Source organism: Thermobia domestica, chromosome 15 (genome assembly GCF_964235325.1).
Source record: "Thermobia domestica chromosome 15, izTheDome1.hap1.1, whole genome shotgun sequence".
Lineage (NCBI taxonomy): Eukaryota > Metazoa > Arthropoda > Insecta > Zygentoma > Lepismatidae > Thermobia > Thermobia domestica.
Window position 1 is genome coordinate 94,400,032 of NC_137468.1, and position 26,864 is coordinate 94,426,895.

Here is a 26,864-nt window from a genome sequence, read left to right on the forward strand (position 1 = left end):
TTCTAGTGTTTTCTTGATCAATTCAAACAGTTGGAGACCAGTGTTAAAATATTGAATCACTCAAATACGAATAAAGAACCACTCAAAATTTTCAATTAAAAATCGTTGTCAAAAGTGGTAGCGTTCTTAAACAGGATTCAATAATTTACCAAGGATTTCCAAGGATTAACATTCTGAGACGCAGAACGGTAGGTCAGTGGTAGAATGCTTTTCTCTGATGGTAGAGAACCCTGGTTCGAGACCTCCCTTGTGGCTAAGCGGTTAGCGTACGCGCCTTTGGTGTGGGAGACCCGGGTTCGATTCCCGGCGGGAGCTCATGTGGTTCGGATTCCACGTTAATCAGTAGGTCCACGTCTCATATAGCCTCGCTGCTGAACGGGACGCTAAACTAAAATCCACTCCACTCCAACCCTGGTTCGAATCTAGACCAAGTAAGTCTGTGATATAATCGTACCCGTAGATTTTCTCGGGTTCTCCCACTTTCTCATTCCACCAATTCTTTTATTATCATTACCTTCATTAATAACCTCCTTTAGCTTAATGACTATAATCTTGCGATCTAAAACTAATAATTCCATTATCATAAATTGAATATAATTCTTACCTTGTTTTTGACTATTAAAATCGTCCTCCTGTTGTATCGACACTTTGGGATGAAATAAATTAAGTACGTAATTAATTGTTAGGTAATAGTATACATGAGACCGCCCTTGTTTCCGGTGCTCCAGGATACTTCTTACTCTTGCATTACGTAGGGAAATGATGTTATTTCATGTGCAAGTGGTAACAGAACACATAGGAAGCCCAGATCATCTTGTATTCACACTCCAATATAAAGTGTGAATACACCCTGATCTGCGTTTCTTCTGTGTTCTATTACCACTTCCACATGAAATACCATTTCCCTACGTAATGCAAGAGTAAGAAGTATCCTGCAGCACACGACATGCGATATGCGTTAAATCCCCCCCCCACTCATTTATAAAGTACAAGGGCACTACACATGCACATATAAAGTACAAGGGCAAATGTGAGGAATAAAAGTAAAAGGACAATAAGAAGCAGAAGGAGCACAAAACATGCGATATGCGTTAAATCCCCCCCCCCACACACACACACGCTTATAGATAAAGTACAAGGGCACTTCACATGCACATATCAAGTCAAGGGCAAATGTGAGGAATGAAAGTAAAAAGACATAAGGAACAGAAAGCATCATATCGAATCAATCAAATACTAGGAGGATATATTCGAGCTACTTCCAAGAGAAAGTTATGAAACCGCGTTTGTAGGGGATACTTTTTCTTCAAAAGAAAGGAGGCCACATGTCCTCCGAAATTCTCTTTTATTCCCAAAAACCGCATCCCTAGCACATATATAACACGACTTACACGTCCAAAAAGAACTATTCACTATTTTGTTTTTATTTTCTACATATTTTTAATAGATGATTCAACTAAAACAAAGATTTTTAAAACAAGAAAATTACATACCTTTTTTCCCTCATCGTCTTCTGTCTTCTATCGGAAACACCTACCGTCAATGTGCGCAGACCCAAAACCAAAAAAAACTAGGAACTAGAACCCAGACGGAAAACACACCTAAACTTACAGTTCCAAGATGTAATACGATCACCGAGGAATTTTACTCAATTTATACACGTAATTCTAAGCATTATACTTCGATGTAAATTACCAAAAACAAAGTAAACATGAAAAAGCAAAATTCGCGTTGCATTCACGAAAACCTATACACAATGACGCAAACCTGTACGGAATAAACCCCACCTTCCGTACACAAAAACCACCAAAGCAATCACGCTAGACCTGCTACTACTACATACATCTCTCAAACATTTGCACATCACGAAACGCCTAATGTCAACACAGGCAGAAGAACAACAAACAGGTAAGTTCTTTTTCATTTTCGTATCACTCGCGAAGTCAATCAAAGTGGGTTTGTTACCCCCTTGTTAAGTTCGTAGATACCCAATGAATAATTCGTAAAAGTATGAGCGTCCACCTCCTTCTGGAACTACTGCGGTCTTACGTATACTATATCCAATTGTTAAATAAACACATTGAACATAAAACCTAGCCGAACTCCGATTTGAACAATAGATTGAAGCACTCCTAAGTCTCCCATTGAGAACTAATCACGATTAGAACACACACAATTTCTATTAGCTATAAAACCAAGTAACACTGAGTTCGTACTTTCACGCAAGTAAACATCGTGTAAGACACTTGTTCTTAGCACTCTTTCCCTAATATAGAACTACGATCACAAAACTGACGTGAATGACTCCAATGTAGGCACTAAAATACGAACACGACCTTGACAAAGCATGGTAATGTACGAAACTCAAACAGTCAAACACACTTAACAATTTATACACACTTACTATCAGGAATATATCGCTCCTTTAATAGAAAAGTGATGTAACTTTAAAAAAAATGACACTTATTGACATATGAGATTGAAAATAGTCCTAAAACCTAGCAGTGAAAACACTGCAGATCAAGGTGTACATTCTTTCCAACACTGGAGATGGATTGGTTTGGAGTTTGGCATCCCGTTTAACAGGGAACCTATATAAGACGTGGACCTACAGCTTAACGTGAAATCTGAATCTACTGGAAATCGAACCTGGACCTTTCGCGTCAAAGGCTACCAGAGAAGAACTGTGTCATTTCTCCGTCCCTTGTTAACCCCAGCACTCTAAAATTCTAAAATATCAAAATCACTCTCTTTTTTAAGTTGATGATTTTGAGTTGTGTCACTTTATTGTTAAAGGAGCGTATAAAGAAAGCAAAAATATTTCACTTCAAAACAAATTAAAATTTTTAAAGGAGGTGAGGTGAGGTGATTTTAGTTTAGCGTCCCTTTCAGCAGCGAGGCTATATGAGACGTGGACCTACTGATTAACGTGGAATCCGAACCACATGAGCTCCCACCGGGAATCGAACCCGGTAAAATTTTTAAAGGAAGAGATAAAGATAAAAACAGCCCTTTATAGCAATTTATTTTACATAGTAGGTTATATTTCTGATTAATCTTATTATGAAAGAAGTAACACTTATTATAAATTCTTCGAACATAATTCCTGTTAAAAGTCTATAATATTGTTAGCATTTAGCGAAAAATAAAATTATCGAAAGATGACACGAATCGATACGTCTTATTTTGAGCTGAAAAAAATTATACGAGGTGTGTTCAAAAAATATCCAACCTTATTTTTTTCCCTCTTAAGCCAATGAAGCGCGGGGTACTTTCTTCAGTGAAGATGTAGAGGGGACGCTCATGCGCAGTTGTGAACTTTTTCCCGTCCACAGAAAGCGTCAGTCGCTGGCAGTCAGCCAATGAGAGAAGACGTGTAATGAGCGGTGGTCGGATTTCAGTTTTTTTTTCCTTTTTTTTTTTTTTTAATGAGAAAAATTTGAGCAGCGATATTGCATCAAGTTTTGCCAAAAGCTTGGTGGTACCCAAGTGGAAACCATTCAATCGGATCGTACATTCAATTTTGAACTAGAATTTGGGCATAAGGAGAGTGTCCGCGAAATTTGATATCAGGCTTTCATTGCCAAACACGATATTCCTCTGTTTCGTAAGGCTACCTACTCACCGGACATGGCTCCGTGTGACTTTTGGTTATTTCCCAAGCTGGAAATGCCACTAAAAGGGACCCGATTTGGGTCAACAGAAGACATTATGCGAAATGCGATGGCACCGTTGCTCATCATTCCAAAACATATGTTCCAGAAGTGTTTCCATCAATGGCAGGAGCGCTGGGAGAAGTGTGTGCGTTACCAAGGAGACCACTTTTGAAGAGAATTAGTCTTTCAGATTTCCAAATCAATAAATGTATTTTTGCCAACCAAAAGTTTCGATACTTTTTGAAAACACCTCGTATGCGTGAATGTAAAAGTTCATGTGTAGTTTTCGAGAAAATGAAAAAAAAAAAATAATAATAATTTGTAAATCTAAAAATTGATGCTGTACAAGAAGCATGTCACTTGTTAAGGTGAAACTGATACTGAAACCTACCCTTATTAAAGTCTTTATTATGATACCATTAAGATAATAGAATATAGTATGGTTAATGAAATATAACTAAAAGTATAAGAAACTCTAAAAATTTAACTTCTATTTAACTAAATGAGTGTCAAATATAAGGCATATATAATTATATCAGTCGATGGATCACATCCATGGGACCCCGGTGGCTCGGTGCATGGGGTCTTTGGTTTGATCCCAGCTTGCCCCAAGTGAGCTTTGTGGTGAACAAACACCATGTGTGTGGGTTTCCTTGGTGTTCTCCTGTTTCCTACCACTTTCTTCATCCCACCATTTCATTCATTTCTCATCATCACTGTCTTCTTTATTAGCTTAGTCAGCATAATAGTGGGACGTGAAACTTAAAACTTTCATTTCATTTTCAAAGATCATATCCAACTAAATAAGATAACATGCTTGAGGGTAATTTCTCATGTATAGGTGTCGAGTGAAACGAAGAAAGAAACGAACTTTTGTGGCACTAAAAATGTCATTCGTTCCCAATTAAAAAAAAAATGATAGTTATAGTTTTGATGGGGGAAATTAGAGCAAATGTACGTTGTTCAAAATCATATTGTGCAAGTGATTGGTATAACTAAGATATTTTGTTAGGGGGGGGGGGGACATGGCCCATTACTTCTGAGAATTCAAAGAACTTTTCAGCGACCACGGTTTCACCTTGCTATCCAACAGTATTCCAGGATTGGACTGGATTGGATTGGATTGGATTTTGAGTTTAGCTCCCTTTCAGTAGCGAGGCTATATTAGACGTGGACCTACGTCGAATCCGAACCACATGAGCTCCCACCGGGAATCGAACCCGGGTCTCCCATGCCAAACGCGCGTACGCTAACCAGTTAGTCACAAGGGAGCTCCAACAGTATTCTAGGCAGTACTCTTAGATGGACTTAACACCTTTATAGTTACGCTTATGATGCAAAGTATTCCTGTATTTCAGTTATTTCTTTGAGAGAATATTATTCAGTTCACCATTTACGTATCTCAGTTCATTTCTAGTTCCTCCATAAGGAAGGAAGGAAGAAGGAGAAAATCATTCTATGAAATAGTTCAACACGTACCTTGTTATTAAGGAGAAACAGATAATTTCTCTACGTACTAAGCAGTGCCGCAAGTGTCATGGAGAACAGCTGCCAGACAGTATTGTCATTAAAAAGGTGCTTTTGCTCTCTTTTCAATTATCTTGCAGCTCTTTTCATCTGTATATTCTGTGAAAATATGAACGACGAGAAGAAAACAAAAAAAGAACTGTTTTCATCTTCAACTCTTCACCACTAGTTGGAAGCTACTGTCACACACTAGACAACTCGGTAAGTACCCATAGGGTGGTTGATTATGCCAACGTAGTCACAAGCAAACGAAACAGAGCTCTTAGGCGATTTAAAAAAAAAGAGATAAAAAAACTGTTGTTACAGACATTTAAATCCAAAATGGCTGCTGAATTCTCTTTGGCGTCCTTTGACAAAAAGAATAATTACAAGTAATTACGTCTCTAGTAGAAGCGCGCCTCTAGACTTTCTTTTGTCGTTTTATTTATTTTTATTTTTTCCGCCTTTTTTCTTGTAAGGGAAGTAAAAGAGTGGTAACGTATTTACTGTTAAATTTGTAAAAAAAAAATAGATAAAAAACAGGCAGCACCACGTCTTTTACTTGCATCTGTCTGTAGAAGTTGCTTTTTAACGTACAGTATTATATCTACTGTCCTTCTTCCTCCTTCTTCATCGTTTCTTTTGGGCTTTCTTTCCTCTTCTTTTAGGTTCTCTTCTTGATGAACTTTCTTCCATTTTCCTTCTTCTCTTTTTTGCCCCAGTAATAAATAATTCATCCTTTTTTGGTGGAGAAAGGACTAAAAATTTCCTTTTCTTGGCGATTTATAATAATAATAATAGAAAAAGAAAATGGAACATCCATGAAGAATTCCTAGTTACGATCGCATCGTCATTCTCAATTCATTCTTTTATCCCACCCCATCTACTCACCGTTCTTCATTCCATCTTCAACCTAACTTTTGCATTCGTTGCTTCTTCTTCTCACCTCTTTTTAACGTATTTACATAATTCTTTTCTTTCTTTTCTTTTTTTTACCCCCAACTACTCATCCAAACCCCCTCTGGCGATAACGGTTTTCATTATTAAAAGTCTTGCTTTTTTATTTTTTTTAAATTTCTGCCATTTTTCTTATATATCTTGTGCCTTTTCTTTTCGCTACTTTTCTGTGTCTTCTCAATTTTGTTCCATTGTTACTTTATTATTAGATTTCTTTGCTGTTGAGACTATTCGTACTTCTTACTTTTAATCCATATACAACCACTAAGTCATCATATTTTCTCTTTCGATTTCCATGTTGTACTTAAAAAAAAAAAAAAAAACGTTAAACCAGTGGTTCTCAACCTGCGAGGCGTGAAGAGCGAACAAGGAGGGGGCGCAAGCTATATCAGAAATAAAAGGTGAAATTATGAATAAAACTTAGCTTGTAATAAACATCTACAGTTTAGCTTTAGCAAACTTCAAAACGCTACATGTTTGACATTTTATATTTCCTATTCCCATTCAAAAGTGAAATGAAATGAAATTTTTGAGTTTTACGTCCCACGCATATACCGGCTAGGCTAAAGGAGACGGTGATAATGAGAAATGAATGAAATGAAGAAAGTGGGAGAAAACCCACGCACACGGTGCTTGTTTACCACAAAGTTCATTTGGCGGGAGCAGGATTTGAACACGAGACCCCATTCACCAGAGGTGAACGCTCTACCACAGAGCCACCGCAACACTTATTCCCAGTCAAGATTTCTAGTTTATTAAAAACTAAATAATTATGCATGTTATTTTTTTTTTATTAAAAAAAGAATATAAAAAGTGACTACAAAATACGTACCATCTCAGTGTATAAGATGGTGTTGAAAAACTTATCAAGTAAGGGCAGAGGAAAAATTCAGTATGATGGTTAAGATTGCTTTTTCTTTACTAGTTTCTTTATATTCAGTGATAAGTTCGACAAAGATAAGTAGGCTGATTCCAATCGTTTTGGGGACAAACAGCTCTGAGCTGATTATAACGAACGCAATTTAAAAAACAAATTACGATGACATATTTTGATATGTCCTCCAAAATTCCCGAGATAGCAGTGGGTAAGCCAGCACGTCATATATATATATATACAGTGAAACCTCTACTAACGGACACCTCTATAAAGCGGACACCTCCCGTAACGGACATATTTTGTAATCCCCAAACACTGTAATAGGATAAAACATATTGGCAAACCTCTCTAAAGCGGACACTCTCTAGTACGGACACGGACAGTCTTTTCTGTCCTTTATAGATATTATTTACCTCCGTATTACGGACACTTTCTCTATAAATAAGATGAAAAGTACTGTAAAAATACATTTTTAGTAATTCATACATGTGTCACCAAGAAAGTATTGTGACATTTTGTCACCTCAATTGTCTACTCAACAATCCAGACGAAGAGTCTCTGTTTAACAACACTCTCATGTCCTTTGCTTGCATTCCACTCCCACCCAAGCTGTTTTAGACACAAAAGTAATTGACAGTTGCCCGTCGTTTGGAATAACACGTTATTCTACTGTTCTGTTGAAATCTCTAATCAAGCAGAAGACAAGTTCGATAGTTTTTGGCCGCGGGTACGCATATTCTCCCAAAAAAGACACTACTGGAGTGCAATTAACCCACAAATTAAAGCGACATACCGGAAACGTAAGTGTAAAGTGCAGAGAACTATAACATCTTATTTCCATCAGTGCCTCGAACATAAAGTATTGGACAGCAAAAGACAACACAGGTACAGTAACATTTTGGTAATATTTGTGAATACATGATTCATCCAAAAATATTGTTACTAATTGCATATTACCTTCTTTACTAATTTACGCAAGAAAATATCAAGACCTCTCTAAGGCGGACACCTCTCTATAGCGGACAATTATTAATTCCCCACGGCTGTCCGCTTTAGAGAGGTTTCAATATATATATATATATATATATATATATATATAATTGTAAATACCTATTGTCGATCGGAAATACCCGCCCCATGCGGGTGATTCCGACATGTAGGTGGGTGATTTCGATCACTATACACAAAACGAAAAATGCTAGATTACGATGTTTAATATTAAGCAAACAACATGGAAATATCATAGAACAAACAAGTAATGAAAGTGATAGTATAGAACACAATAAATAGAAATGATAACATAGAACATGTAAACAAACACAACTTGTAGTGTGCTAATAATAGACGTAACTGGAGGAGAAAATGATCATCAAATGTCAAGAACGTTTTTAAATTCGACATTTACCGCAAATAAATTGCTTTTTACCCTTAGATCCGACACGGCCTTCGTGGTACCACTCGCGTCCTTTGTCTTGACACTGAATCCAGTCCACAAGTTTAGCACATTGTGGATCCGAGTATTACAACAAGCAGAAGTTGCAGAAATCATGTGCAGGTCTCCGTTGCAAGGCTGCAAATGTGGACTTTGTGGCAGGTGGTTCGTACGAAGAATCGGAGTCGTCTTCCGTGCCATCAAGGGTGTTTTGTTTTGCCGCACTAAATCTGTTAGGGATGTCATTAGCTACTGCAGAATATATGCAGCTTTTCTGATGTCTTTTTTTGTAAGACCACACCCGAACTTCGCCAACCTGATAATGCGTTGTTTCAACGTTTTCTCTTGATCAGCTGTAAACACTTGCATAGCCTCAACCTTTTCGCTTTGTCTATGTTTACGACCCATTGCTTGTGCAAATATATTCTGGAAGTAGTATAAGGAATATGGAACTCCTGGCAGCTGCCATTAATACCAAGCCACCCCGTACGCCTTGAAGGACTTCCTTCATATCGTGGTCACTCCAGCATTTTTCTTTTTCCCTTATGTACTTTCCCATCTGTAACGATAAAATAGATTCCCCCGTGTAGTACTTATGATGGAATACTCTATCCCAAGAGAACAATTGTTCACAGTACTCCGTACACGCGATCGAAATCACCCGCAAAAAAGCCGATTGGAATCGTCCGACATTAATAGATACTTTTGAACACTGGGTTGGCAACATTGCATCAGGCATTGCATTATGTGTCATCTTACATTATTCACACAAGGATCTCTGTTTTCGAATATATCACCTCCACTCGTATCACAAGGTGTATGTTATCACAAATTACTTTCAAACAGTGATTATAAAAATATAACCACACGGTCTACAGTAGAAGGTCATATTTACTGTCAATTGCTCTTGTCTCGCAAGTAATTGTACGCTCACACATACACTTTACTGACGATGCACATTCCACTTTACACTGACATTGTATTCAATCTCAATCAGATGGCAGCATTTATCTCCAAGTTATTGCTTCCGATTGGAATCACCTGCCTTCCGAAATCGATCGGAATTGCCCACTTCTACTCTATGTATATTCGTGTTTTTATCTTGGAGTTTATGATTGAGATTATTTAATATTTTTTAAAAAAAATCAGAAAGATATGAAAGAGAAAATGCAAATATGTCATCAGTGAAATAAATATAAAGTTATCTTGTATCCACATCTGTAGAGACGAGACTTTTTTTTTTCAACAATTTTGATTTTCTGTAACATTAATTATCACAATTTTCGCATTTATGTCGCTTTTATTTTTTAATGTAGCACTTTTTTTTTTAAAAAAAAATATGGAACTTGTAAACAGTATATTTTTAGTAGTAAAGTGTATATCCAATACAAAATTGAGGATATACCTTGATTAGGTGCACATTCTAACTAATGTATTCACTGAAATATAGAAATTAATACAAAAATTTAAACACTTCCTCTAACCGTATCCTTAGTTAAAGGATAACACGCAGCAAGACATTACCAATTCTTCTTTCAAATTTGTTCTCCTGTCAGTAACAATCATATTATACTTGGAAAAGAATCTCTCGGCATCAACACTTGAGATTGGGAACCATATTGAACGTAACGAGCTGACAGCAAAAGACCTATGGTTAACTTTTAAATTGTTTTATTAACAATTATACAATGTCAACTTTCATATCCTCACTGTTGAGAACTTCAATAACCTTACTTTTAAATTCAAGGTACGAAACCAAACAGATCATGAATATTTTCACCACAAAAACACAGTCAAGGATTTAAACAACAGTTTAGTTTTGTTGATGTTTACATCTTTATATGAAGTGAAACAGTTTCTGGGTCAAATAACTCGCAGAGATTTAACGTAAATGCAACGTTCTTTAAGTTAAATAATATTGGAAATGCACTTTTTAGTTATTATTAGCAATAATTAACAAGAATTCCACTTTTTCGTTTTCAATTGCATTTATCGCTCAAGCAATGCTGAATTTCTAAAAAAAAATCGCGATAATATAAACGTGATTTCTGGCTCTGAAACGAAAATTTTCAGGTTTCCTGAAACATATACCCGTTTTATTTATTTATTTATTTATTTATTTTTGTTTTTATTGTTTTGATTTTTTAACGTTTTGCACATATCGCATTACGAAAAAGTTTCGTTGGTACACATCTGGTATCAGTCTCTGGCTAGTCAACTCCAATCTCTCAGCTTGCCTGGAGCTTTGAGACATACCTAACCCAAGCCTTTTAGCGTACCTGGAGCTCTAAGGCCTCCTAATCCAACCTACTCTACTTACCTGGAGCATTGTAGGGTTCCTAACCTCAGCCACCCAGCTTGCGTGGAGCTTTGTGGCTTTCTAAACTCTTTCCGCTTGCGTGGAACTTTAAGAATCCTAAATTCACCCCACTTAGTTTGGGTGGAACTGTGGGGATGCTTCGTAAGGCTGCTTAAGCCTTGGGACACCTATTTATCTTAGTATTAGAGAATGTTATATATATTATAGTGATATTATATTATACTGTCTATAATAGCAATGGTAGCGAGAGAAAACGATTCCCGTGTGTGTGATTTGCTCTACCACTTGTATTAAACGGAAGTTTACAATATAAATTTAATACTGCTTAAATTTGAAATTATACGTATAAAATGAAATTTTAATTTTCACGAAATAAAGAACATTTAAATTGATTTGAAGAAGAAATAAGTAAAATCTAAAAATAAAGCAGAAAACAAAAATAATTCCTTATATAAATCAATGTGATGAAAGAAAGAAGGAGAAGACGCAAATATTCGACACCGTTAGACAAACATATTTAATGAATCTCTCAAAATGTTAGGGTTCATAATGAGAACTGGAAAAGAGTTTAACAACATTACCACACTAACAAAAATATATTATTCCTATACCCGATCAAAACTGAAACATGTCCAATCTAAATTTATCAAATAGATCCTACTTGGCATACATGAGAACTGAAATCTATCTATCTTATTGAAAACTATCTAACATTAATAGCCAACTTTTGTATTCCTACACGAACAAAGACGAAACGTGATACATCTGATTATTCAACATAAAATAGTACAAAACTTGTTTAATTGAACTGATCTGATATCGGTATTAAATTTCCATGTCGCGACACTTAAAACTCGTGCTGATAACTCTGGTCTTGCTATTGCAAAAAAGCAAGAACTAACGTATTATTGAAATCACCAATCAGGAGAATATCGTCGGCGGCAATTCAAAACCTGCTATGTGCATTTTGCAGGAGAAGCGAAAAACAGTATCCTGGTTAGCTTTTTGGCTTTATAAAAGTGATGTTATAAGTAATATTTGATGCTGCACGTAACTGGTACCTTCTCAAGTTACTTGAAAAGGTATCAAGTTACGTGCAGCATCAAATATTACTTATAACATCACTTTTATAAAGCCAAAAAGCTAACCAGGATACTGTTTTTCGCTTCTCCTGCAAAATGCACATAGCAGGTTTTGAATTGCCGCCGACGATATACTCTTCTTATAACAAAATATGTATCAAACACAAAAAAATTTATGTCTGTGATGTGAGCTATATGTTTAAGGAAACTATTGTAAATTTATTTTGTAATACGCCAACACTATAATTGGGCTTCTGCCTGTTGTGTTGATGACAAATAAATAAATCCAATACAAATAAAATAAAGAGTTTGTTTGTGTGTTTGCGTGTCTGTATGCGGCCTTTGGACCAGATGAGTGGACCGAGAGTTACCAAATTTTGGCCACGGGTACCTTGGTCCAGGTCCCAGATCAAGACGAAGCGTTTTATTTATTTATTTTTTTTCAAAATTTCAACCAAAGAGGTCTCAGGGGGGCGTTTACCGGAAATGAAAAAGTAGTAGAAAATGGTCGATATTAGTCAAATTCATTGTTTTCTCTGTCGCTCAGATCAATGCTAGAACTCCGATCGCATTAACTTCCAAACTCACCCTATTCGGCTGCTGGCCGGGGGTCACGGGGGGATACCGAGAGATGTAAAAATAATACAAAATGACCGATATTAGTGTCAAATCCATAGTTTTCGCTGTCGCTTAGATCAATGGTGACACTTCTATTAGCGATGTTTCAAATTTAGCTACCATTGTATTCGGGCCAGGAGTCATCTGAGGGCGGGAAGTTTACCGAGACATGTAAAAATAATTGAAAATTAGGGATGAGAACGAGCGAGTTTTCATTGAAACTCGACTCGATTCGAAAGAGACATCTTTGAGCTCGACTCGAGAACTCGGCTCGAAAAATTTCCTCCAACTCGACTCGAATTTGACTCGAGTTTCGAGTCGAGTCGAGCCAAAATGAGCCTAATCGAGCTAAATACTGTGTGTAGCTCCAAGTACTTTCTTCAAGTATCCTATACAGACAATACAATTATTATCTACTACTACTACAACTTCATATTATTATTATTATTATTATTATTATTATTATTATTATTATTATTATTATTATTATTATTATTATTATTATTATTATTATTATTATTATTATTATTTGGTTTGTATCTGAATACTAAAAACTAGTCGACTGTTGGCTTCAGAAGTCGTGAAGTCTAGGAGGCAAGGGCATCGTTCATGAGGTTCTGGGTTTGAGTTCAGGAGGAGCAAGTATTCGGGCTCGAGCCAAAAATTATGCCAAATATGTTCAAAACTGTTGGGCCCGGGTTCAGGGTTCTCGACGGCTCGAGCTGCTTGGCTCGCAGCTTATTCACTATCGAGCCGAGGCAACAATTCGCCCAACCAAGCTGACTCGAGCAGATGGCTCACCTGAACCGAGTCGCTGGCTCAACCTTACCGAGCCGGCTTGAGCTGTTCGCTCAGTTGAACCGAGCTGAGCCGGTTGACATCACTACCCGGGTTGGACTTCTGCTTGGGCTCAAAACTTCGACCGTGTGGGTCTCAGTCTTGATGATAAGAACTACATATATACTTATATTGGTGCTCACGTCATATGAGGCTGTCTCATTATAAAAATCCATTGCCATCTCATTAATCGAGACGAGACAAGATGCGAGCAACACTAAAAATATAATCTCGTAAGCAACACTAAAAATATTCCACATTACTGCTTACATTTCTCATGGCTTTTGCTTTACAGTCTAATCAGACAATGATTTCAAAACGAGCTAAAACGAGCTGAACGAGCGAGCCATTTATCAAACTCGACTCGACTCGAAACTCGGCCTCAAAACAGTGACTCGACTCGAAACTCGACTCAAATTCGCTTCGAGTTCCGAGTCGAGTCGAGTTTGAGCTCGACTCGTACCCATCTCTATTGAAAAAGAACGAATCTCTATTGAATCTCTATTAGTGTCAAATTCACAGTTTTTGCGGTCGCTGAGATGAATGGTCATACTCCCACAGGCGTTGACTTACAAATACAGCCCGCATTGGCTGAGGGCCAGAGGCGTTTTTTTTTTTTTCAAAATCCGAATCAATGGGGCTTGGTAGGCGCCTGCCGGTATATGTAAAGGTAGTAGAAAATGACCGATTTTTTTTCTTCTGTTGTTCAGTTTGTTTACATAGGTATTTGATCTGATTCATGCGAAGAATGAGTATTTCAGCAAGTATATAAATAAAATTACTTGAAATTCTTCGATGAAGTTCTCATTTTGGATCAATTGCAAGTTTAAATGTTATTTTCTGCATTACAAACCAAATTTTCTTATTAAGTACTTCGCTCGCGACTTCTAATATTCTTACGCTACGACAAATAATAATCATGAGTACTAAGAATAATATTACCACAATTCCATTTACACAAATCCTTTTCTGCACAGTGTAGAAACAAAAGTAAATAAGCTACATTTAAAAAAAAAAAATTAGGAAAAACTTTAGGAAAACCAGGCACAGAAATATTACGAATTGGTTCTTGCAGTTACTCCATATTTCAAACTTGTTCTCATTTCAGGTCTGTGTTATTACACAGAGGTCCGGAAATTCGTTCAGTCTTCTCCTTGGGCAGGAAATCCATCACCAACTACTATTACTATTACTGTTACGTAGAATCCAGCATCTACCCTCTTCTCCAAAATCCTTTTCGAGATGGGGAAAATAGGTATATAAAGATTTGAAAAAGGGTGAGAGAGGTAGGGAGATATACCCTCCTATATGTTGGGTGGAGGACCTAGAGAGAGAGACTGATTTATGCCCTCCCTTTGCTTCAAAAACGAGATTGCAAAGGGGAGGGAAAGGGTTTTTTTTCCTTCGCCGTCGTTTTCTGGCTTGATAGGTTGTGTGGTTGCTTGATTTATCTGTGTGACCGGCGTGGGTTATGATCCTGAACGAAGCAGCAAGAATCAGCAATGGATCTCTTGTCACTCCATTTTTGTTTGCTTCTTCCAGCCTCCCACCCCCAGGTTCTTTTCGTTTGCTTTTCCTTCCTCATAAACGGTGGTATGCATAAGTATTATTACAGACACTCATTTTGCTCAGTAATTGATTGTGGGGAAGTGACGGAGATACAGAAGATGTGACTGTTTTAGTTCTTCATTTAATGTATATCATCCCATTCAAATATTATTCTAATGTAACATTATTCTAATGTAACATTATTCACAATAAGAATAGACTGATACAGTATAATCATACAGTTATAACGCAACTTTCATGAAGTTGTATGCATATTTCATATCCGTATGCAATTCAACATGCTACCTGATCTGCAGATACCATCATCTGTTCCACTATATAACGGCCATTCCATCGTAACGGGTGTTACATTTAGACGAATAGAAATTGTTATAGAAATGTTCTTACTGGGTCAAGATATGTCAAACTGCCTCGAAACATCACCGTTTGTCTGTGTATTTTAGTAAACACTTAACTTGTTACATATACATGATACCACAACTCAGTGAGAGTGAAAAATGTGGCGTAACGGGTGTTACAGCAATTGGACATGCACTTTCAGATGCATGGAAAGTTAAGCCAAACTCTGCGAATGTCCAGATCAGAATTTGTTTCCAATTATGTGTGCACTTTTCTGAAAGTATAATGTTGTGAATATTACAATCAGAAATTCCATAAGTGTAATGGCTTTATTTTAAAAAATGTTCAATACCGTAACGGGTGTTACACAAATTGTAACGGTTGTTACACAGTGCGAATGAACTTAAACCAACTTCACTTTTAATGAACATATTATGTAAGGAACAAAATATTACAATGTTAATAGATAAAAAAAAAAACATGTAGTACAGTGTAGGAAATAAAAACACAAAATAATAAGCATATAAATCAGAAGAATTTAGGAAGTTTCAGTATTAAATATGTAGGTCTGTTCATACACTGCTCATCAACAAAAGTATATTTTTCTTATGCTTCAGTGACATTAACTCTGGAGCTAAACTGCTACACAACTTTGTTATTCTTTAATTTTCATAATCGGATTTGGCAGTTTACCAATCACGTCATGAAAATGAATTATATTGTGCCGTACTGGGAAAATCAGCGCCCGGGGCGAGAGTATATGACGGCGCCCCCGTACATATTAGTGAGGTCGACAGACCAGCAGCGAAGCGACACTATGGTTGGGGCAAACCATAAGAAACTCTTCCAAAATAAACCCTGCTTTTCCTTGATTTCGAGGATTTTTTATTTATTTTTCCTTCAATTTTATATATGTGCATATGCAATTTCCTAACATGAGTAACATTATAGGACCAATTCTAAAACAGGAAGAGGATTTAAGTGCATACTAATTTGTACTGATATATGAAGTATTTTTTCTCTCTTTTTTCTTTCCTTTTTTTTCCTACCGATTTTTTTGCCCCCTTACTTCGGCGCCCGGGGCCGTCGCCCCGCTAAACCCCCCTTACGGCACGTCACTAGTACACTTTCTAAACTTCAACGTAGTTCGAATTCCTTTTCGCCACAAGATTTCAAGAACATAACTCTAATATCACAGTTTTCGTCCGAAAATCCTTGACGAATTCCAACTTGACGATAGTCTTTGTTACTTATTTTATCTTTCATTGCCAGCAAGACAACATTACAACACAAACATCTTTCCGCAAAGGGCTAATCACAACTTCATTCGGAGTCTGCGTACACATCATTGTAGTGTAGGGTTTTTCTGGTTTCTTAATGAAAATCTGTCGCGCTGCAGCCTCTAATGATTTGCTAAACGAAGACTTCCAAAGCAGCGTATTGAGATTCTGTTAAAGAAGTAGACTTCTGGTATGTAATGAGTACTCAATTAAAATACGGCACTTTTATGCTATTTAATCACTACCCTGAGTATGCGACTTAACGGGGGAATGAGAGGGAGTCCCCATCGTACGATATCTCCTAGATATGATATTCTCTGGAGTGCACTTCATCACCTCCGGTATAATGTCCCTTAATTTCGCCCACTGCTCATCCTAAACCATAATTTATGTCTTCAGAAGAGGACCCTCTATAACTTTACTAATTTCAAATTCCCTATTTAGAACCTTAAGAGCTAGCCTAAGTGCACAAAATATCACTGTTAAACCAAGCTAACAATTCACGTGTAACACCCGTTACATTGGCAATGTAACACCCGTTACGCAGTTTTTGCCTATTAAATTATAAATATAGGCCCTAATGATATTCATTTTCTTGTTGTATTGCCTATGTGCTCATTTTTACTTTTGCAAAAGATAGACTACTTCTGACTTTTAGTACAAGTTGTATAGAAAAAAATATATCATTTTGTAACGGGCGTTACATAATTACATTGGTACCAAAAGTAGTCAAATAGTAGACTACTTAATATACTAACAGCTTTAAAACTTCTTAGCTTCAGTTCCTAAGGTGTACGTGCTTGTGTACATCGCAGTACAACTGAATCAAATGCTTATCATGTGTTGTTTAGGGGTGTCCAATATTGTTGGTAAATTCTCCCTTCGACTGGCTTCGTACAGCATAGAATTTCAATCGCTCAAAAATACAAAAACTAAAACGTTTTAACAAGAAATCGATCTGCATAGTAAATTTTGAACCTTTCTGGTCATTTTTATATAAATAACGAGCAAAATATATTTAAAACAATTTTCTGTCCTTAGGCTCATATTTACGTGGAATGGCCGATAAACATTTTTCCGTGTTTCTAAATTAGAAACATTATAGGCCTATGGGTCATTTTGTAGAAATGGGGCATTTAATGATACTGGTCATCTATTGTAGTTTTGTATGAACGATTTTGTAATTGTAGTTTACGAAATAAAAAAAAAGAGCATTAATGGAAGATATTGGGACACTCCAATTTAAAATTTAAGCATTAAAGATTATTTTTATATTTATATAATTATATATATACAATGTCAGCTCCATGATTGTAACTGGTAACATTTTTAAACGCATTGATACAGTTTGTAGTGCTTTAGTATTGATGACTTTGAATGTTCTGTATATAATCATTAGAGCAACCCAAAAGCATGAAAAGCATAAAAAGCATAATAGCAATTTACACATATGGTTGGTACCTTGAACATGGTTGTGGTTGTCTAATGAATCTAATCGAGAAGAAACTAATTTTAAAAGCATAATAAAGCATAATTTTGGAAAATAAAGCATAAAGCATCATTTAAAATATATAGCATAAATATTTTTTAAAACCAATGTTTACAGTGCAAAACCTTTGAGAACATAACAATGCAACAATGAAAAGCTTATTTTTATTTCTGTAAACTTGTCGGTGTAATCTTTTGTAAGTGGAGAAAAGAAAAAAAAGGAAAAGAAGAGAACTTTCCGCCAACAATGAATAAACAATAGTTTTATTCAAAGTGTAACTGCGCAGTTATGTATGATGATTCGAAATACACAAAAAGTGCACAAGAACTCTACATGCGTACCTCTTGAATTTGAGCTCTTTTGGTGGGATCTTTTACTTTCCCTTTTTGTATATATGCACCTCTAAGGCACACATAAGTGATTAAAAAAAAAAAAAAAAAACTAACTCGAGTAAAGAACATCTCTTTACAAGTGCATTAAGTAGAAAGTTTATTAAATACATATGAAAGAAACTGGTTGCATAAAATATTAATAAATAGACCAAGATATTTAGAATATTTAATGTACAGTAAATATTATACACTATACACGATGTATGTTAAACAATGATTGAAATTAACAATAAAGCATAGCATAATTAAGCAAAAAAATAAAACATAATGTGGGTTGCTCTAGTGATCAGGATTAAAAGGAATGAAAAATAGAGAAGAGTTATGTTATTGTACATGTTCGTTTATTTGTACTTTTTTTCTGTCGTACACTCATACTCAGTTTTCCGAATGTATACAATAGGATACAATATCAACGTGATCTATTAAACCCATAGGTCTAGATTTTAATCTCTCCTTCAAAGTATTAATTCGCTTATCTAAGCGTTTGTACTTCAATTTCTGCTTTTTTGGCCGGTTCCCTACTTCCAGTAAAAACATTAGACTTTCATTCTCCTGTTATTCTTGCTTTAATAACTTCAACAATGTAAATATATTGGGATGATCAAGAGACAATTTTCTATTGTTTTGAATACCATCCCTCGCTGTCGAAGTGATTCCATAGTCCTCTAAAATAAAAGAAATAATGAAATATTTACAGCAGTACAATGATATACCGTATTTGAATTATCTTGTAACTCTAAGCGCTTAACTTATTAAAAACTAAACTAGTGTTGCGGTTTCAATAACAGAACTAGGTTATTTGCATGTGATATATTTTCTTTATTATTTTCTATTTAATATTGGCGTTGTTTATATATATATATATAGTTACTGTTATTATCTACTTTTTTTTATTTTTTTATATGTTTGTTGTATTTTAAGTTTACGTCCGTTATGTATAAAGTGGGCAAATGGAAGGGATTTTACTTTATCGAGGTAAGTCGACAGTTTTTCGCACGTGTGCCGTATGATAAAAAAAATAATAAAAAAAATAAAAAGTATTTTTACAGATGTCTTCTTGAATTATCTACATTAAAAAAGTAAATTCAAAACATTCTACTAACCATAGCTGAAGATAAAAGGAAAATACACACATTAATGTTACTAAAATCTTAAATTCAAAGTGCAATGTTAATTACTAATGTACATTTTCAATGGAACTACATGATCGAATTTTTGTACGAAATACGATTCGGAAGTCGTACTTATACTTCCTTATAAGTACAGACATTACTACGATAAGTGAAGTAGATGTACAAAATAGTTATAAAAAAATTCAGATAATACGATGCAACAGAAACTCAAAATAACTAAGATGAAATAAACGCAGGATATTTAACACGGCAGTAGGATATATTTTTCGGAATATTGGCCATTGTAAAAAAGTAGATTTAATCGAGAAAATATTAATTTTGATAGTGATACTTAAATTGCATAGATAGAAACTTTGATAGAAACTTTACATCTATCTCGTCTACCCACGTTTCCACCAGATAATCATGGAAAGCACCTTATCCACTAAACGTCTGGTTTCAATTGACGTTCTTCGCGGGTCGTGTGAATGTATATCTGATGATTTCATGGCCTCATCTCCAAGAAGAACAAAAGTGGCTTTCCATCCAAGTGTACATTCAGAGGCGGATCCGGGGGGGGGGGGCGATCGGGGCGATCGCCCTCCCAGAAGAGGAAACTTTTTTATTTTATATATAAATAAAATATATAATTTATTTTTTGACGCTCTTAAAAGTAGCTCTAAGTAGCAATATTACAACCCACCGCCCCCCCCCCAGAAGTCCGTCCTGGATCCGCCCCTGTGTATATTTCATATGAGTTTCTCACCATTACGTCTGTTAATCCGATATAAACATCCTTTATATTCAAACAGTTTGTCTTCACGCTTAGTGTTAACAAAGTTCAACATATCTGTGAGGATAAAGACCTTTGTTACAAAAATATTCTCACAAAACACTCAGAAGTCAATTCCATCTATAATGTTAAAAGATATGTGACTCTGGCCCAGGGAAAAAGCAAGTGTGCCAGAGTGACGTCTTTCCTTTACCTGAGTTACTTTCTTTCTGCAGCAGTAAATAAAAGTGTATTACATCCCTAAACTTACATATTTCCGTGTTTGTTTAAAGCACATGATCTACTTCACAAACAGTAATGAGTGTTGTGGAATTATTAGTGACTCTATCATAGTACATAAGGTTTTAATGTTGATGTCAAAATTGCCCCAACAACCTGTCCGCCTTCACCATGGTATTGGAAAAGTCAGACATTTTCCCACGGTTCGTTTCAATTGACACTCCAAAACCGCACGTTACTTAAAAAACAATGCCTTAAAAAAAAGTATCGTTTCAGTAATCAATTCCACTCATTTAACTCACACATAAGCCAACATTCAATGTTATTATCGGATAACTGCGCTCCGTTCAACTTGTTTTCTTTTATCACAAAAAAAAAAAAAAAAATTCAGAGGACACTTCCAAATTACAAAATGGCGTGTTTAAGCTTATGTTAACGGTAGAACATTTTAAAGGACGAAGAACAGCGATAAAAATAATTCATATCTATAGTATAATCTTCACCATTTATCCTTATAAACTATGTATACAGTATATTAGAGCAGTACAAAAAAGAAAATCATTATTTTTAACATGAGCTTATTATTTTTTTTTTTTTTTTTTTCATTGGTCACGTTAAACGGAAGGGAAATTTTCCTACAAAAATTTCTGTAGAGACATGCTTTCAATATGTTTATCAGAGAAGATAACATAGTTAATCCATAAACATTGATAACATTGATTTCTTAAAACTTTGGCAGCCTTTAGAGCAGTGGCGGCTCTTAAGTAGAGATGCAAAAAAGCCGGCTTCTTTAAATCGATGGTTTTTTTCACATAAAAGCCGGCTTTTTAGGGAAAAAACGAGAATTTTGGAAATTTTGGCTTTTTTCATTTTCATGATTTTTCTATCTAAATAGCTTTCTTATAGTATATTCTATAGTAGATAAGAATTCCATGACCTAAATGCTATATTTCGCTCTGAAATTCACCATCAAAATGAATGGAGCACACGTTTTACGAATTAAAGCTAACATGAAGAATGTAGTATTTGAGGGCAATTTTAGAAGCTATTTAACTTTATTTTTACTTTTGAGTTATCGACATTTTTTTTCTTCTCTAGATTATTTTAGTTTGTCATCCGTGTTTCATTTCCAAGAGCTTAGTACTCTAGCTTCTAGCGGAAAAGTTAAACTTATGTTTTTCTATATATCCGTAAAAGCGTACGTTTTTCAATATATCCGTCAAACCGTACTTCCACATTTCTGTTATACTGTAGCTGTGGAACGATTTCGCAATAATTTTCCGGATACAACCTTGAATACTAATTTATAGGCTATAAATATTCAGTAGTGGATTTAGAAAAGTACTTTGGGAGGGTTTTCTCTGATTGTTTCGTTTTCTAAAATGTCCTAATTTTATTTGGGAGTAGCTTGAAGTTTATGAGTACAGGCATAATTAATATTTCGTTTCGTTTATATATTTAGCGATAATCTTCCGGATACAACCTTGAAGATCATTTTATACTGGGAATCAGTGGCGGATTTAGAAAAGTATTGTGAGAGGGGTTTTACTTACCAATGTTTAGTTTTTCTAAACATTCGTAATTTTTATTTGACGGGAGCTTAAAGTTTATGAGTAAAGACATAACTAATAGATATTTCGTTTGTTTTAGACATTCCGTAATTTTGGGGAACAGGCTTCAGTCCGAATGACCGCCCCCTAACCTTCACAAAACCGTCACTGCTGGTAATTAGTAATAATAACAATTTAAAACAATAAGCAAGGAAATCGGCCAACTCACAGAACACGCACTATTTCTACTTCACAGATGGAATGAAGAAAAGCTTTGTCAGAATGGTCGAGTGCTGGGTTGAATCCCGGACTTCCCGTTAGAAACGCAAAAGCTCCATTCAGTCACGTTTGTTGTGCAGTTGAATTTATCCGTAGTCCTTTTTTTGTGGCGGTGGTGGTGGGGGAAGGAGAGTTCTGTAATGAATTGAAGGGTGTGAGCCAAGAACACGGTAACCAACAAATTTTCAAATGCTGAGTTATGCAGCACCAGATAGACAGCAACGCATACCGCTTCGTTTAATCCTTCATGTATAGTCTTATGTGAAAAATCAGCTTTCCAACTTTCAAAATGCATTGTGCAGGAGTAATTTCTTAAAATAGTAAACTTGTGGGTTACCATGTTCTTGCCTCACACCTTTCATATGTTGAATACCTCGTGTTAAAAATTCAGAGAACTTAACTGAATAAACCGTGATGGTAGTTATATAAAACTGTAGAATTTCAAGAATATACAGAACCAAAAGCTCTAGATATGCAGCCTTTAAGTGTATCATATAAATCTAAGTATTTCTCTTATGTTTTATTTTAATTTTATTTTGTTCCAAAAAGAGGGTATGGAATATTTTGAAGTAAAAATACTACATAGAATTTTGCTAGTTATTTGTGTATTTTAAAAAGAAGTATTTACTTTTAGGTTTGGTTTGTTTACATCAGCTGTTTTTTTCTTTTTAAAAAAATAAACAACTGGTTCAAACTAAAAAAAAAATAAAAAGAACGATAAATGCGAATCGTGTGAACTTCATATGACGTTTCCACACATCAAACCATCTGCATTAGTTTTATTTCCTTTTCACCTTTTAATCAAGGTGTCCCGTGTTCAATTCTCAGTCGAATCACTACCCTTCTTTCATGCGTAAACAAAGTAGCGATTCGGATGTCACTTTAAGCGAAAGTCTTCTCCTTGATAACCTAGGTATGTTAAGTCTGAACATACGAAACGAAACCAAATTGTATATTTCTGCATGCCTGAATGGCTATTGTTTTATAAAGTTCCAAGTGGTAAGTGTTCCAAGTCTATATCTAGGCAAGATACTAATTTAAAGATACAATGTGGGGAATGCAAGAATCTCTTTCATGGGATTTGTGTTAATATGAAGGAGGATGATGTTAAATTTCTGAAAGTCAGTGACCAAATTTGGCGTTGTGAAGATTGTAGTAGAGTGCGACGAAAATCATTGGTTAGTGATAATCCACCTGAAGTGAGTGAACAAATCCCTACTTTAACTCAAATGTATCAGTTATTACTAAGCATTAAAAATGAAATAGACGATATTAAGGGTACCAATAAAAAACTTGAAGAAGAGTTAGGCAAATCTTTAAATTCAGTACACGAAAAGTTAGACGAAAACTTCAACCTCATAAGAAGTCAAACAGAAGAACTGAATAAATGCAAGGACGACATTGATGTTCTGAAAAACGAAAATTTACTGTTAAAGAAACAAATAGATAAATTAAGAGTTGAAGTAGACGAAATAGACCAATACAATAGCAGAAACACAGTTGAAATTCATGGGGTTCCCCTCCTACCTAACGAAGATGTTAATGACATAGTCAAAAAGGTTGGTGGTGCACTTAATATTGATGTAACCGAGAATATGATCGATGTATGTCATAGATTAAAAAAATCACCTAATCAGCCAAATCCAGGTATCATCCTAAAATTTGTTAAGCGTTCTGACAAGGATAGGTTTATTAAAGAAAGGAAGGTCAAAAGAAATTTATCCTGTAAAGATCTCGGTTTATCTATTGGAGGTCCTGTCTATATTAACCATAGTCTTAAGTTGCATAGGCGAATAGTCTTTAGTGAAGCAAGAAAAGTTAAGAGAGAAAAAAATTACGACTACTTGTGGATAGACTATGCTGGTAATATCCAACTAAAGAAGAAAGCTGATGATACTTTTGTATATACACTTAACACAGTTGAGGAAGTAAGACATCTGACATAGATACATGAGTGAAAGCCATAGTTTGATACATTTAAATTATCAGATTGTTAGAGGTATACGTAGTAAACTTACAGAACTATATACAAATATTGCAGCTTCAAGCTTTGACATAATATTACTAACTGAAACTTGGCTGTGTGAGGGTATATACAATAGTGAATTTATTGACCAAAGGTATAATGTTTATCGTTGTGATAGGACTCACAAAAATGGTGGTGGTGTTCTCATAGCAATTTTAAGAGATTATTCTGTATCTGAGGTATCCATAACAGTGAATTGTATTGAAGTTCTTTGTCTAAAAGTTACAATATCTAGAAGAAATTTTTATATAGTATTGGTATACTTTCCACCGAAGAGTCAAGTAAGAACCTATAATGATTTCTTTCAAAAATTAGAGGAAATTGATGACATATATGATCAAAGTTTGCTTGTTGTTGGTGATTTTAATATATCATCAATTACGGACGCTGATTTTGATTTACTGCAGGGTGGGTCTGTTTGTAATATGTTGGCGAACTTCATTTCTTTACATAATTTAACATCGCATAATTTAATAAGAAATATGTACGGGAAAACTTTGGACTTGGTTTTGTCTAATTTTGGAGATGATATTAATCTAACTAGAAATGTATTCCCATTATTAACAGAAGATAATCATCATCCATCTCTTAATTTTAATATTAATCTTGGAAATTTCACACCAAGCATAAAACATAACTCAAGTACTTTGTTTAATTTTAGTAAGGCCAATTTTTATAACCTTTATAAACAACTTGACCTACAAGATTGGATGCATCTATATAATATAAATGATGTTGATAAAGTTGTCAATTATTTTTACGATGTTCTGAATAGTATTATTGAAAGAAATGTGCCAAAAAAGAAAATATCTAAGAAATATCAATATCCATGTTGGTTTACATCAGAAATTATTAACACATTGAAAGAAAAGTATTATTATAGGAAACACATAAAAACCTCCGACTATAATTTAAATAAATTTAAGGAATTGCGTAGAAAATCAAAAACGTTGATTAAGAGGGCGTATGCTTTATATATAAATCAGTCAGAAATGGCATTGAAGGATAATCCTAAAAATCTTTGGAATTATATCAAAAATAAGAAGAATCAAAATTTAGAAATAAATCATATGACTTTCAAAGGTAAAGTAATTACAACAGATGTGGATATAGCTTACAACTTTGCTCAATATTTCAAAAGTGTTTATTCTCCTCATCCTTCTGATTACGATATTATCCCCCATACCAAGTCAATCATACCGTATTGTCTGACGGTGAATTCCATTTCTGAATGTGAACTTAAAGAGGCTATTAAAAAGTTAAAATCTTCTAAATCAAGTGGGCCCGATCTATTGCCAACTTATTTATTAAAAGGATGTGGAGAACTTTTAATAAAACCATTAAATTACATTTATAACCTGATATTAACAACTTCAATATTTCCAGAAATCTGGAAGATTAGTAAAATTGTCCAATACTTAAGAAAGGAGATGCCAAGAGTATTGAAAATTATAGACCAATATCTCTAATTTCCACAGTAGCTAAAATGTTTGAGCATATTCTTTATAATAGAATATTTCATCATGTTAAACCTTACATATCTAATTTTCAACATGGATTTTATCCACGGAGATCGACCGTTACCAATTTATTTCTATTTATACAGTCTATTGCGGATTCCCTTAATAATGGTTTTTCTGTGGATGTAATTTATACAGATTTTGCGAAGGCCTTTGATAAGCTAGATCATGCTGTATTACTTGCAAAATTATCTAATTATGGCTTTTCAAAGCAACTACTATCATTAATTTCTTCCTACTTAAATGGTCGAAAACAATATGTTGTGTATAACAATCACAGTTCTCCATTGTTTTATGTTAATTCGGGTATACCACAAGGCTCTAATCTTGGACCTCTCTTCTTTCTACTATTTGTTAATGATTTACCATCTGTACTTAAACATTCACACTGTTTATTATATGCGGATGACATGAAATTGTACAAGGAAATAAGAGAACTTGACGATGTTCTAAAACTTCAGAGTGATTTGAATAACTGCTATTTATGGAGTGTTGAAAATAAGTTACATTTTAATATAAATAAATGTAATGTAATCACATTTTCTAAAAATAGAAACCCTGTACATTACAATTATACCCTAACAAACACTATTCTTAATAGAGTTCAGGAAGTAAATGATTTGGGTGTCATTGTAAATACTAAATTATGTTTTATCGCTCATATAGAAAAGGTTGTCAATGAAGCTTTCAAATCTCTAGGTTTTGTGATAAGAAGTACTAGAGATTTTAATAATCCATATGTCATTATTATGCTATTCAATTTTCTAGTACGAAGCAAACTTGAGTATGCAAGTATAGTTTGGACTCCGTATTATAAGCAGTACATTGCAAAAATTGAACGGATTCAGAATAAGTTTCTGAGATACTTATATTACAAAACCTATAGAGTAAACTCTTATGAAAATAAAATATCGTATGCAACTCTTCTAAGTTTATTTGATGTTGGAACATTATCTGCTAGACGAAGGTATTATCAACTAATATTTCTTTTTAAGTTAGTAAATGGAATTG

At 34.8% G+C, this 26,864-nt stretch overlaps 2 long non-coding RNA genes across 4 annotated transcripts in view; both read right to left on the reverse strand.

Annotated features, from left to right (window-relative positions):
• Positions 1–682, reverse strand: part of LOC145671881 (uncharacterized) — a 516,485-nt gene extending 515,803 nt beyond the window's left edge. For both annotated transcript variants that reach the window (XR_014128549.1, XR_014128550.1), the window contains exon 1: positions 605–682. This is a non-coding gene — a long non-coding RNA (uncharacterized LOC145671881). The remainder of the gene's footprint in view (positions 1–604) is intronic.
• A 17,991-nt stretch (positions 683–18,673) lies between these two features.
• LOC145671883 (uncharacterized) overlaps positions 18,674–26,864 on the reverse strand; it is a 155,917-nt gene continuing 147,726 nt past the window's right edge. For both annotated transcript variants that reach the window (XR_014128552.1, XR_014128553.1), the window contains one exon: positions 18,674–19,019. This is a non-coding gene — a long non-coding RNA (uncharacterized LOC145671883). The remainder of the gene's footprint in view (positions 19,020–26,864) is intronic.